General features: G+C 37.5%; 1 long non-coding RNA gene across 2 annotated transcripts; it reads right to left on the bottom strand.

Moving 5' to 3' along the window:
* Positions 1-2,953: 2,953 nt before the first annotated feature.
* Positions 2,954-10,846, bottom strand: LOC117667085 (uncharacterized). 2 transcript variants are annotated; one of them, XR_004591957.3, is made up of 3 exons: positions 10,770-10,846; positions 10,309-10,501; positions 2,954-3,227 (listed from the first exon to the last, which is right to left on the bottom strand). It is a non-coding gene; the product is annotated as an uncharacterized LOC117667085 (long non-coding RNA). The 2 variants fall into 2 exon arrangements; XR_015734586.1 differs by lacking the exon at positions 10,770-10,846 and adding an exon at positions 10,699-10,759.
* Positions 10,847-15,751: the final 4,905 nt, after the last annotated feature.

Below are 15,751 nucleotides of genomic sequence, written 5' to 3'. Positions count from 1 at the left end.
TCGATCCTGTTCTTTTTTTTCCTTATTGGGGAAACTCCTTTCAAAGTTGGTTGGCCTTTGAAAAAAAAAAGCTGCAGAATGACCATCTAGGCTGCCATCGTAAAAAAAATGAATTTGTTGAATGAATATGGTTTATCTGTAGTAGAAAAAAAGGGGACAATATTCTGTTGCAATCTTCCCATCAATTTAGTTGGTATGGCCCCAGATTCCTAGAAAGTGTCTCTTTGCTGGAGGGGTGCAAATGCTCAGTGATTAAGTCGCTGAGCTTGGCAGCTGGAAAGATGACAGCCTAGGTGTCAAGGTTCCAACTGACGAATCCAACCAAAGGCAAGCATGGCTGGGATGATCCAATCTCTTAATGCAAAACTTCAATGAGTACATCATATTGGCAAAAATGAGGGCAAAACCAGGTCTAACTATTTCCCACACAATCCTACATGGTTAAAGTTCAGTTTTTCCCTCTCCCCTATTAGGCTAGGTCACATTGTCCTGCTATTGTTGTGAGATGTCTTTTTCGGCTCTGATAAACACCTGCTGAAACGTCCTTTGTTCTCATGGCTGGCATCTTGGTATCTGAAACTTTGTTCTATCTCCATCTTCCCTCCCCCCATAGTTTGTTGGCAAGCTGAAAAGCGGAAATAGTTGTCACAGCAAAACCCCCTTTTGAAGCTTGACACTAGGTTTGAGATCCATGTGTTGTGGAATGGGGTGAGCTCCCATTACTGGCTCTAGCTCCTGCCTACCTAGCAGTTAGAAAGTATTCAAATGTGAGCAGATAAATAAGTATAGCTTCAACTGGAAGTTTACTGTGTTCCATATTTTCATGCCAGCCACATGATAATGGAAATGTCTCTCAAACAATGCAGGCTCCCTTGGCTGAGGATTGGAGATGAGCACTGCTCCCTTGAGTCAGTTACTAATGGATAACCTTTAAACCTTTATTTCTTTGCTATGAATGGGAATTCAGTGGAGGGAAAATGTTCTGGGCTGTAGTGGAGTGGGGTTCAGTGCTGTTAAGGTAAAAAGCTAATATATACTAAGACGGACCATATAGATCCCTATAGTTTTCTAAACATGAGATACTCACTGTGGTGCTAATGGACCTATTACTTTCAAAATAATCCTATATGATACAAAATAAAATCACACTTTAAGTAAGTGAGCTGTACTGTATATTCTTCTCCAGTAACATTGTATTGCTAACTAAGGCATACAAAACCTTTGCCAGACCAATTCTTGAATACAGTGTGCCTGGAATCCACACTGTATATCAGACATTAATACCATTGAGAGGGTCCAGAGGTATTTCATGAGAAGAGTCCTCCACTCCTCTACTCACAATAGAATCATTTAGGCCACCAGGCTTGAAATTTTGGACTTGCACAATCTGGAACTGCACCGCCTGTGGTCTGATCTAAGCATAGTACACAAAATTGTCTGCTACAACGTCTTACCTGTCAATGACTTCTTCAGCTTCAACCTCAATAATACACAGGCAAACAATCAATACAAACTCAAGATAAACCGTTCCAAACTCAACTGCAGAAAATACGACTTCAGAAACAGTGGTCAATGCCTGAAATGCTCTATCTGACTCCATTGTTTCATCCTCAAACCAGGGGTGAAATGCCCCTGGTTCGGACCGGATCACCCGATCCGGTAGCAATGGCGGCAGGTGGTTCAGAGAACTGGTAGCAAAAATCCCTGCACCCCCCCATGCCCAGCCGCAAGGTCATCAGAGGCTTTTTTTTTTTACTTTTAAAAGCATTTTTTCTACAACCTCTTCCGCAGAAAAAATGCTTTTAAAAGTTTTTTTTTAAAAAAAAGCCTCTGATGAATGTGCGGCTCAGCTGGGATCGTCAGAGGCTTTTCAATGCATTTTTTTCTGCAACCTCTTTGGCCGAAGAGGTGGTAAAAAAAATGCTTTGAAAAGCCTCTGACGATCCCAGCTGTGTTGCCTGATTGGCAAAGAGGCTTTTCAAAGCATTTTTTAAAAAGCCTCTCTGACGATCCCAGCTGAGTTGCCTGATTGTCAGAGAGGCTTTTAAAAAAATGCTTTTAAAAGCCTCTCTGATGATCCCAGCTGAGTTGCTTGATCGTCAGAGAGGCTTTTAAAAGCATTTTTTTCTGCAACCTCTTGGCGAAGAGGTTGTAGAAAAAATGCTTTGAAAAGTTAAAAAAAAAAGTTGGCCACGCCCACCCTGTCACATTACCCCCCACCAAGCCACGCCCACAGAACCGGTAGTAACAAATTTTACATTTCACCCCTGCCTCAAACCATCACAGCTTCAACCTTAAACGGTCCACCGTGGACCTCACCCCATTCCTAAAAGGTCCGTAAGGGGGCATGCATAAGCACACCAGCATGCCTATCATCCCTGTCCTACTGTCCCCATTTATTTGTATTCATTTCCTTCCTTCCTTCATGTCCATGTTCATATTTATACCTGCTGTCTTGTACATATTTGATAAACTAATAAATAAATAAATACATATATACATACATTCTCTGAGAATTACTATTTTTTTTCTATTACAACATAAGCATTTTATTTGATTTTGTTTGGTAGGAAAAAAATGATAAAGCATTGAGGCTAAGATCTCTTCATCGTTATCAGTTCTTGGACAGAAATATAGGAAAGTCACTTTTCTTTTCATCTCCTGCTTTAATATTTGAAAGTTTTTTTCCCCTCTTCAGATCACCAGGGGAGGAACTTTTTCACATCTTTCAAAGAAAATACATTCCTCATTTATGAAAGAGAAACTGTTTACTATAGTGATACCTTGATTTTGGAATATCCTACACAGCAGACGTGCCTATGACTAATGTATTACTCCTTTTTTTTGCCTAGGTATTTAAATCTTATATATTTTTTTATTATCTGTATCTTAATTTTATTATTTTTGTGTTTGTTTCAATACACTTTAAGAAGGAATCAAAGAATTCGCTTCCTATGGTTTGTACCTTTTAATGAAATTGCTTGTCACTCAGAAATGTTTCTGCTACAATATATTTTCCAGTCTTGAAGAAACATGTGATCTAATCAGAGTTCTAGTAGAATGTCTTAATAAAATGTTGCTATTCTACAAAAAACATATTAAACATCGGTTGTTAGGATTGGTGAATTTAGGAAGTTCATAAAGGAATACAATTTTTCATCCCATTTTCCATCATCTCGAATATCTTCTCCAGATGGCTGGGATACGGTGCTGAACAATATGGAAACCTGCAAACAGAAGAATTGTAATTTTATTTTCATGCTACTTCTATATTTTCTCAGTTGGCCCTGGAGTATAAAGAAAGGGAGATCTATATAGCAAACATATTAGTGTATAGTTAATTAAGAGTACTTCCATATCATTCCTCATTACAAAAACACCACAAGTTATTTACAATTGTTACAAAATTATTCCATAATCTAATAAAATGCGGACAGAATAAATGTAAAATGAAAATAATCATTCCAAACCATCAAATTCTGGTTGTTAGACATCTAACATTCAACAGGATTGTGGTCTTCCTGTAGTTATTACTATTTACTATTTACAATGATGAATTATAAAATATATTTTACCAAATTTTTCAACTGCCAAGGGAATCCTTTTTTCTGGATCTGTACTCAACAGAAAGGTGGGGGGGGGAATCACTGTTAATTGAATCCTGCTGTTTCTGTCTCTTTATGTCCCTTTTCCCTCTCTTTTTCTTTAAAGTTACTCCTCATTTTATTTGTTCTTCCTTGTCTATCTTTTATGTACATTTTCACCCTTCCTTCTCATCCTCCTCCAGTGATATAATAACAGTTCTGATAATCTTCTCCTGATTTGGCTCCCGTCAAATGATTAAACAGCCCATTTGTTCAACCCAACCCAAATATTATATTATTTGGCTGGTAGAGCAGACACTGCCTTAATAAACAAGACATTATAACAAAAATTGCTTTAATAAAGCAAGAAATTATATTGTTTTATGAACCTGGTTAGTGATTATAAAAAAGTTTATAAACTATCTTTCGTGGGCCAGAAATGAGATACTGTTTATCAATGGAAGAATTCCTGGACAGATGGAAAGACCATTAAGTTGGAATGTAGGCCTTCTGTTGAGTGTCTGAAGCTATGTAGAGCAATATAACCATGGATCCAAGAATAATAAAATCTCAAAAAGTGTTTTGCCTTCTATGGAAGAAGTAATTTCTCTCACTCTTCTACCTGGATTTTTTCCTATTAGCTCTAGCCATTAATTTTGTAGTTGGAAATTCAGCCTTTTGTTTGTTAAAAATAAGTTGTGGTGGAGGACTTAAAATCCAGACGTTTCTACACAAATTAGCCAAGTTACACACTGTTCACAAGATACTATTTCCAAAGCAAATGTTAAGTGGAACTTCTTTGGTTCACTTACACAAGTATTTGGCATATTTAATAACTACAGTATTGCACATTTATTTTATTAAGCACATTTGACCTTATTTACATTTAAATGGACTTATCACACAACTACCAATATTAATAAATGAAGTAAATAATACAAGCAGCCATATATTATATTACTTAAAGGTAAAGATAAAGGTTCCCTTCGCACATATGTGCTAGTTGTTCCTGAATCGAGGTGGCGGTGCTCATCTCTGTTTCAAAGCTGAAGAGCCAGTGCTGTCCGAAGACATCTCCGTGGTCATGACTAAACACCAAAGGCGCACGGAACACTGTTACTTCCCACCAAAGGTGGTCCCTATTTTTCTACTTGCATTTTTTACATGCTTTTGAACTTCTAGGTTGGCAGAAGCTGGGACAAGTAACGGGAGCTCACCCCGTTATGCGGCACTAGGGATTCGAACTGCTGAACTGTTGACCTTTCAATCGACAAGCTCAGTGTCTTAGCCACTGAACCACCACATCCCTATTATTATATTACTTACAGGATAATAATATTCAGATACTGTGTGTACATCAAATCACCAGCCTACTTTTTTTACTGTCAACTTTTCTAAACTTAGGCATTTAGTTGTGTTATTTTTTTTCATATAAGTTACAAAAAAAGAAAAATGAAAGTGTTTTTTTTTAAAAAAAAAACCCTCACCAGAAGTTTGGCAAAATTAAATGTAAATTAATAAAGCAATCTATATAGTAATTTGCATGTTATCCATTTTTATCATTCTGTTTCAAATCAAAGCCTGTTTGATACATATTGTAGATGCACATAATTGTTAGTCAGATATTAAAAACATAATCTATATCCAAATTTTTACAAAGCACTTAATGGAAATGATAGGATGCATGAATGCACATAATATTTTCTGAAGGATATATTTGGGCAAACTGAACCAAAAATGCTTGTTATTTACATAAATCACAATTTATTAATCATTATAATGCTAGAAAAATATCTAAAAGTAATTTTCCATATTTACTAAAAGTGCTGCTTGGAATTTTTTTTTTTTTTTTTTTGTTCTGCATTAAATTATAGTTTCAAAGGAAACCTTTGTATGGACTTTTAGTTAAATGTAGAAAAAATTAGAAGTGGGTTTATGGATTTGTTGATTGAAAACAAAAATATTATGGGATACAAGGGATCTTTATAATGTAATTTTAAAAAGTGAGGAAGGATAATATGTTTGTTTGTATTATTTTACTTATTTATTACATTTTTATGCCACTTTCTTCCCTTGTAAGGTGATTGTGGGCTGTTGCAAAGAAGATTTGGGTTGTTTAAAAGAAGACGATGTTTGTTGAAATGCACATAACGCTCTCCTCAAACCTTTCTCTTCCTTGCAGTTTGGAACAAATGATATTCACAAAATCAGGTCTGCTGAAATCGGCATTCTTCGGAGAATTGAAATTATGCCCTATTTTTTTTTCCATGTTAATGAGTTATTATGAAAAGTATGGTCAGCTAGTCTCTATCCTGCCCTCACCTCTCTGGTGTGAGAGCCGTAAAATGCCCATTAATGATGGCCCAATGAAGTTTGTAAAGGCTTTTGATCAAAATCCATAAATGCTTCTCTATTGTGAACTGCCTCAGACTTTCTTAAAGGATAGTTTTGGACACAGCATTAAACAATCAATGAACATGAAATAGACTCCAATCTGGATTTTGAAGTATGCTTACCAATTAGATGTTTTAAGAATTGAATAGTGTACAGTAAGAGATTTTTCCCTCACCAAAATCTATCCATTCATCTGCAGTGAAAATCTCTACTTTTTAACTGTCCTGCAGTTTCCACCACAAACATTTCCCATATTGATGTCTAATGATGTGCAAAAGGCTGATAAGAAAAATAGTTTGGATCAATTTTGTTGCATTTTTTTAAAAAATAGCAGGATAATTGTCAGTCACCAGTCTTTCGGGATTTGCATTGTACTCTTTAAAAAAAAGGAAAAATATGATAACCCATTGTTCTAAAGCTGATTTACAAAATTCTAGTTTCCTCTTAATCCTCATCTGACACCTAGCCTAACTCAAAGTGTCAAATCAAGTCCTCCATCTCCTTAAATGATACAGGAATCCAATTTGATAAAGGATCCTTGAAATGAATAAGCTGGGCAAAACCATCTGCATTTTCTGTACAAAAAATGATTTCTCTATATCTATCTTATCTGCACAGACAATAACAATTCACCAGAGTAATTAATGAGGGATTATTTCTGTTGTATTCCTTGTAACTTCAGTATGAAGTTCTTAAACAGTCTCTCTCTCTCCCTCCCTCCCTCTCCCTCTCCCCCACTCCCTCTCCCTATCTCTCTGTCTCTCTCTCTGTCTCTGTCTCTGTCTCTCAATTTAAATTACGTTCCAAGCTCTGGACTGTATACTCTTAGAGGGGGTATACAACTCCCCCTACACACACACACACACAATTTTTTGATGAAATTGATATATAGATGGAACTGATTAACTCTTTTCTATTGTGTCCCTTGGTCAGAAAAATAAGCCCATAAACAACCAGGTAGATAGAGATGAAATGTTTTTTTTTTTAATTTTTATTTTTTTTAATATAAACATTCCATCTTCCCTTAAACAGTGTGTCGTCTGGGTACAAATATCTCTGTGCAATAACCATTAAGATTTACCATAGCATTCATTAATTACATTGATATTAATTCTCTGATCTTACAATTGTAGTATTGAACATAGTAAACCTATTCACTTTTCCCTCTTAACATATCTTCTAATAAGAATATAATAATAATAAGCATAAGCATAATAATCCTAATAGTCATAATACTATGGTAACAATCATCATATTGTTTACATCTCTATCTTAACATATTTTCTACTCTTCTTTAATCTCCTTTTATTTCCAACTTCAATTTTTATTCTCTAACCATTGATAAAATAATTGCCATATCATATAATATTCAGTTTGTTTTTTCTCCTTAATTGCAAGTGTTAATCTGTTCATTTCTGCACATTTCTAATATTTTCCTAATCACATTCTTATAAGTAGGGATCTCTTCACTTTTCCAATTTTGTGCAAATACAATTCTAGCTACAGTTAATACATGGATAATTAAATATGTGTTCTCTTTACTATAAGGTTCAGGTAAAATCCCCAAGAAAAGTATTTCTGGTTTTAAATCAGTGTATTGCTTTATCATCTTTTCCAGCCATGTATGTATTTTTGTCCAGTATTTTTTTGCTTCTACACATGTCCATCACATATGATAATACGACCCAGGTATAAGATATTTTCATAATAGCCAATTTTCTTTAAAAATTGTAGTATTGTATCATAACATCATTCTACTATCAATGTCTGATACCAAATTTCTAATTTTGCAATTCCCCAACCCAACCAGTTTGAACAAACTGTCATTGAAAAAGGCCTTCAGATATCTTCTTTTGACCTCCAATGTATTTTCTTCCCAAGTAATGTGTCCTTCGACCTGAGAACTAATGTTCCATTTCTTTGGAAGACTATCTGACATTTATAGCAGTCTCCAGTTGGGACAAAAATGGTTAGCTTTTATCATTGGATCTAACAATTTTAAACACATTCTAAAAAGCTTGATTTAATGTAAAAAAAAGGTGTTGGGGATGAAACAGACTTTAATTCTGAAAAGAAAGATGCTGCTCTTTAGTAAAGGAACTGAAGTATTTTCTCTTGTCCTGCTTGTTCAATCAAGGATGAAATAGATTCTTCTTTCGCATCTAAATGCCTTTTGTATAAAGGTGGGAGATTTTATATTATTAAAGTTCAAAGCAAGAAAATGCTTTTGTTTCTTCTGTATCAAGGCTTCTGACTTTTCTTTTCCATTAATTCATACAATCAGTGCAAAGAGGACAACGTGAATTTCTAAAGGTTATTGGAAAAAATATATATTCTATGAAACCAAATGTAGATGTTGGGTAAACAGATAATAGCTGAATCTCCTTTTCATCACACTTGCTGTATTCAGTGATAGAAAGTAAATTTCAGATATTATGTTACTAATCCTAGAAATCAGCTACTATTACATTAACATCAGAACCAGGGATGAAATTCAGCAGGTTCTGACAGGTTCTGGAGAACCGGTAGCGGAAATTTTGAGCAGTTCGGAGAACCGGCAAATACCACCTCTGGCTGACCCCAGAGTGGGGTGGGAATGGAGATTTTGCAATATCCTTTCCCCAGGAGTGGGGAGGGAATGGGGATTTTGCAGTATCCTTCCCCTGCCACACCCACCAAGCCATGCCCACCAAACCACACCATGCCCACCAAGCCACGCCGACAGAACAGGCAGTAAAAAAAATTGGATTTCACCACCGTTCAGAACCAATTATCAAGCATTTTGCACAATCTCTATGGAGATTCTCAGTCATCCAGGTCATGAATGTCCCGTTACCTTTTGAAAAAGTATCTTTGGGACATTTTGTGCAATGGACTAGAATGGCCATCTACAGTATTTAAGAGCAGGTTACTATCTAAAATATGCTATCTTCCCAATATAATATCTGAAACAAACCTTTGATTATGCTTCAGACATACAATTCAATAGAACTGTTTGTCTCCCCAACCATATTTCATATATGAAGTTCCAAAAGGCTTCCTAAGTGTAGAACATTGTAAAGTGATTATTATATCTGCCTCCACAATCATTTAGTCCATTGTCCGAAGACAAATGTCAACTGATGCCTAAATAGTGGTATGAACATTTTGAGAGATAATTGCTGGCAAAGAATGGTGTTCAGGAAGAATAGCAATTGCACTTAGACTTACTGTATATACCACTTCAAAGTGCTTTACAGCCCTCTCTAAGTGGTTTACAGTGTTAAAACTGCCCAGAATATCATTAGACTCCAGCTACCAGCCCTGGACGACATCTTCGAATCTCGCTGTTTGAGAAAATTGCAAAACATTCTCAGAGACTCTTCCCATCCTGCTTACAATCTTTTTGGACTGTTGCCTTCTGGCAGAAGATACAGAACAATTAAAACTCGGACCACACCTTTTCTGAATAGTTTTTATCTCAGAGCTATAATTGCACTCAACAGTGAACTAAAGGGCCACCATCAGTGAGCTGTTGGATAGTATTACTTGGTCTGTTGTGTGGATGTTTGGGTGGTTTAGGGGTGGGGAATTGTGGTGGATGGGAGTGTGTTTGGGGATTGTTATGTGTGTTGGACCTGGTCTTTGGGTGTTAGGTGAATTTAGTTGTATGGGTATACTGTGTATACATGTACAATGACAATAAAGTTATTTATTTATTACAGTGTCAGCCTATTACCCCCAACAATCTGGGTCCTCATTTTACCAATCTTGGAAGGATGAGTCAACCTTGAGCCTGCTGAGATTCGAACGGCCAAATCGCAGGCAGCCGGCAGTCAGCAGAAGTAGCCTGCAGTACTGTGTTCTAACCACTGTGCCACCAGGGCTCAAGAAACACATTGGATGGGTAGCGGTGAATTCCTTCATCTTCTGCAACAGCAGATTCATTTTGGCTGACTTTCCTCACGTCATTACATATATTTAATGGGTACAAGTACAGAATTGTATGCCTAACAGTGCTGATACACTCAGAAGTCCCATTATAGCAGATAATTATTTTATAGCAGCCACTTCAATGCATACTGTATCTGGTATAAACTCAAATTGCCTTAAGAATGTTCTGGAAATCTCTGTAAAGGCCCTGAACTGCCATTGGAATCTATTTTCTATTTAAAACTTCCACTGGTACTATATGGCTGAAATACTTTAAATTTAAAAGATGGATGGATGGATGGAAGGATGGATGGATGGATGGAGAGACAGATAAATAAATAAATACACACACAATTGCATAACTATTAATATCAAGGGCCAAAATTAGGTAAGAGTTCTTTGAAATTGCATAATTTACCTCTTAATTAATTTTGGATCCAAGGATATAATTTTGTTGATGGATGCCTTTACGCAAGTAAAGTAGACTCTTAATAACTCTTACTTTCTTATCATAGCAGCTTCAAAACCTTAATGAGCTGTCGAGGACAATCTGGGACAGAGGGATGAGATTCAAAAGAAGTTCCATTGTGCTAGCAGCAGTGGTGATGCATCTGTTTGAATAGATCACATCTGATTAAATTTCACAGAAGCCTACCTTTATCAGTAAAGAAGACATTCATTTAAAATTCAGCATTGTAATTCCACATGTACAGTTATCTTTTGCAATTCATAGTAACTATCAGCCTATGCATTTCCGCCCTTTTTATCCTTCTGATAAAAAGTAAAAATCATGGAATTGTTTCCCTACTGAGGTACAGTCGTTTTCTCACAGTCTAAATCACAGAGAGGAAGGCAGAGAAAGAAATTTAAAGGAGATACCCAGCAATCCCTGTCAGAATATTCATGACTGGGAAGACATGGTAACAAGGTCAGCCAATGAATTGACATGGCAACAGATCAGCCAATGGGAACTGTTTAGAAACTGAAACTGGAAGGAGTCTGGGCGTGGCTTAGGCTTAGTTTAACTGCTCTGTATAGAGATTCTCTTTGTCTGTATTAAGGTCTGGATCTGTGCTGAGAAATAAAGAAGTCTGGGCTTCTCTGCTCTGCTGAATTGAAACTAAGAACTGTTCCCTCCTCTGCCTGTAACTTCTACCATGTTGGAAGAATCAGCTCTTGGTATTGTAAATTTACTTCATGTATTATTAAGTATATAAATAAGTTAATGAATCCTGCTGAATCAGTTTGCCTGTGCGTGCTTTCTGGATTTGATTTTGCAAGAAACTCTGACAATCTCCATGTCTATTTTTGTTATATTTTATCATATCCAGGAATCAGTATTCCATGTTACATAAGCAGAGTCAGCTTAAATACATGTTTTGGGGAATAGAAAGCTTGTGATATTTATGTGGGTGTCATGTTCCTCAGCCCTTTTACATCAGTTCTCAACATGAGAAATTGGAGAAAGAGTTTTGTAGGTTTCTTTTACTGATATACTATACAGATGGATTTTGTTCTTTAACATTTATTTTCCTTCATCATGGACCCTTTTCCTAGACAATCCATTTATTTCTAATTATATAATGGTTGACTTCCCAATTTCCTTTCCTCTGTTTTTCAATTACTTCATTTCTTCTTTAACCCTCCAGCAGTTTCTTATCTCAAAACACAGATGGCTGATATAAGATGCTTCTGTTTTAGACTCTGGAAACCTTACTGGTTTGGGTGGGATAAAGCTATGAAACGGTTGGCTGAAAGTCCCTAGAAATACCCCCCGTGTGCATAGCTTGGCACAAATATATTTCCCCATCATTGTCAGTTCAAGATGGCTTTTGTCTTGTTTTTTGAATGGAGAACAGAACTTAGCCAGGTGTGTTTGTAAGTTTCTAAGTTTGTAAAACAGGTCAACCTCTAGGGTCATAAATACAAGCACATAAACTAGCCACAGATGCACCATCTGCTCCTAAATCTCCAAAGGTCGCCAACAATACTCTTATTCATTTCAGAGACTCTGAATTAGTCACTTTTGAAGTTTCCGTTTCCGGTATACAGATATATGGCAGTACAATTTATTATCTTTGCCAGATGCTAACATGCCACTTCCTATTCCATAATTCAGTTGTCAAATCCAAGCAGGAAAAGGAGGAACATAAGGATTTTCAATTACAGGATGGAATCTCAATGGTTTCCTTCTTTCTTCAGCGGTGGTCTGTTTCTGCAATTCTGAGAAAGTAAAAGATGCAGTTTACCAAAGAACAGCAATGGGAAAATGCAAATAAATTCAAACTTGCAACCGTAAAAAAATTAAGAATAAAACAGGAATGAGATATATGATACTAAATGGCAATCTCTTTATTTTCAGCTGGTAATTTTCTGCTCCAGCACTCTTCAAATAATAGAAACTCATGAGGCACAAAAACAAATAACTTGGTGAAGATTATCTATCAGATTTGGGCAGACAGATAAATGTCAGAGCATAAGCATATGTACACAACTGTAGGTATATAACCTTTAACTCCGAGACTCCATGGAGATGACAGCAGGGTCAAGTGGAATTGTCTACTTCTTCAGATTCTGATCACAAAAACAAAACAACATCACATTTCTCTGCCTCATCCTACTTCAACACAATCACACTCAGATGGTACCCACACAATCACTGACTGGCACATCTGAGTCTTTCCACTCAAGCTACATAGTAGTTCTTGGACTACTATTGTTAAAGAAAACACTCAGATCACTAATTTTAATCTACTGCAGGTTTCAAATGGACCTTAGGTGAGAAGTATGCATGGATTGTGAGTCTTCCATAGTCAGTAAAATCCAAAATTTAACTGCAGGTAAAAATATATAGATTTTTTATTTATTTGGTTTACCATCATTTCCAACAAAAAAGATACTCCTGGAGGTTTACGATATAAAATCTTTAAAAATAATAAGCATAAATAAATATAAAGTGGTAAGTGCAATCATAATTCATTTCCCTAAGTCCCTCCAATTTGTTCGTTAGTTTGTGTATGTGTGTGTATTCTTTATCAGTTTCCAGAAAAATTTTGAAGGAGAAAGCATCTATAACAGGGATCTGCAACCTTAAACATTCAAAGAGCCATTTGGACCTGTTTCCCACAGAAAAGAAAACACCAGGAGCCACAAAAACCTTCCCGTGCCTGACTATTTCTTGAGCAGCCACAAAACTAGCATATGTAGTTGAATTGAATATTCTGTTTTCTTCTGAAACTTTTCTTTTCTTGGATTTATCTATGGTTGGCCTACCGGGGGTTGAAAAGCTCAATATTTTGCGTGCCAGCGGTTTTCACACATTGGCGGTTGTGATGTATATTTTGAGTGACAGGGAGCTGCAGCAGAGGGATGAAAGAGCCACATGCGGCTCCAGAGCCGCAGGTTGCTGACCCCTGGTCTATAACTTAGAGGCTTCTGCAGAGAAATGTTGCTTGTAATTCCTACTTGTGTTTAAGCAAAGGAAGAGTTCAGTTAAAATTGATGATAATTTCAGTATTCCTGAGGCCAGTGCATCACAAAGCTAAAAAAGGTAAATTGTTTAAGAGTATAAGATCAGTTCAATAGCATAAATGCATCAAATCACCTTTGAATTAAATGTGTACAGTTCACATTTGTATGTTCACAATTCACATATATATTCAAGTGGTATCCTTGAATGTGCTTGTTTTTTTATGATCCAAATAGAAGCAGGACTGATTTGAAGATTCCAAATTGATTTGCATGTTGGAAACAGGTAAATGTTCTGTTTCCTAATAGATAAGGGAACAATCACACTTGAACTAAACTGGCAGACTGATTATTTTTTCAGTCAATTGTACTTTTATCATTTATCTCCTAAGCTCTTATACAAAGATATCTTCTTTCTCTCACTCTTTCTCAATGTTCAGTTTTCACAACTCTGTAAAACCTGAGAGGACCATGCCTTTAATTATTCTTCTCTTTGTTGTCATTGAAGTGTTCTTATTCTTTGTGATATTGACTAAATTTTTCATTGCCTTCCTCCTTAAGATAACAATCGCTTTACAATCCTTAGATCTTCCCCAGCATTCATTTTCTCCATTAACTCTTGGGAAACACCCATTCCTTTATATGATAGTAAAACAAAAACTTCCAAAGGACAAAATGTGTCTTATTCAGCAAATAACTGAAAAGATGTGAAATCCTTCACGTAAGAAGCAATACAGTCACTAGATCTGTGGAACAGGTAGAAGCTTAATTATCACTGACAATTGTTGTCAAGTGTTGAATTGGGGGTAGTTACTGGATACTAGAGTTCTTAAAAGAACTGTTGTAGTTTAATTGCTGCCTCTGTAGTTTTTGACCATGAGGGATGCAATATCCAGTTTGGTTGCCATGTGTATAGACTTTTAGCCATACTGTTAAGACAGAAGGTTGTCTGGAGTATATCATTATGGCACCTGGGATAGTCTCACCATGGCCACACCAGAAACATTGAGATGGCTAGCTTCCTTAGATTTTGAATTATAACATGTATTCTATTGCAATTCTATGGCTCTATATTATAATAATAATAATAATAATAATAATAATAATAATAATAATAATAATAATAATAATAATAATAATAATAATAATAATAATTTTATTTCTATACCGCCCTTCTCCCGAAGGACTCAGGGCGGTGTACAGCCTGTTTAAAAACACAAACAAAACAACAATATAAAATTTAAAATAATTAAATAAAGTGGCTCAGATTTAAAACCCCAATAAATTTAAATATCCCAATTTAAAAACTATTGTGTTGTTAGTCCGGCCTGGCGGAATAATAGGGTCTTCAGTGCGCAGCAAAACGCCCGGAGGTCGGAGATCTTACGAATTTCCGGGGGCAGTTCGTTCCACAGGGCTGGGGCTCCCACAGAGAAGGCCCTCCCCCTGGGCGTCGCCAGTCGACATAACTTGGTTGACGGCACCCTGAGGAGACCCTCCCTGTGGGAACGGACTGGTCGGTGGGAGGCTATTGGTGGCAGAAGACGGTCTCGGAGGTACCCGGGTCCTATGCCATGGAGTGCTTTAAAGGTGGTAACTAACACCTTGAATCGCACCCGGAAGACCACTGGGAGCCAGTGCAGCTCGCGCAGGAGGGGTGTCACATGGGCACAACGAGTTGCGCCCATAACCACCCACGCGGCTGCATTCTGGACCAGTTGGAGCCTCCGAGTGCTCTTCAAGGGGAGCCCCATGTAGAGAGCATTACAATAGTCCAACCGGGAAGTAACAAGGGCATGAGTGACCGTGCGTAGGGCGTCCCGATCCAGAAAGGGCTGCAACTGGTGAATCAGGCGAACCTGATAAAAGGCCCCCCTGGCCACGGCCGTCATATGCTCTTCTAAAGACAGCCGTGCATCCAGAAGGACACCCAGATTGCGAGCCCTCTCTGTGGGGGGCAGAGATTCACCCCCAATAGTTAGCGATGGCACCTGCTGATTATATCGGGGCGCCGGAAGCCACAGCCACTCGGTCTTGGAGGGTTTGAGTCTGAGCAAGTTCTTCCCCATCCAGACCCGCACGGCCTCCAGGCAGCGAGACATCACATCAAGGGCATCGTTGGGGTGGTCTGGGGTGGAGATGTACAGCTGAGTATCATCAGCGTACAGATGGCACTTCACCCCAAAACCACGGATGATCTCACCCAGCGGCTTCTCATAAATATTGAACAGGAGGGGCGAGAGCACTGACCCTTGCGGCACCCCCCATGTGAGACGCCTCGAGGTCGACCTCTGTCCCCCTGCCAACACAAACTGCGAGCGGTCGGAGAGGAAGGAGGAGAACCACCGCAAAACGGTGCCCCCTATTCCTAACCCCCTCAACCGCTGCAGCAT

Source organism: Pantherophis guttatus, chromosome 5, assembly GCF_059756535.1.
Source record: "Pantherophis guttatus breed Tessera chromosome 5, ASM5975653v1, whole genome shotgun sequence".
NCBI classification, from domain to species: domain Eukaryota; kingdom Metazoa; phylum Chordata; class Lepidosauria; order Squamata; family Colubridae; genus Pantherophis; species Pantherophis guttatus.
This window is presented reverse-complemented; position numbering and strand designations above follow the sequence as displayed.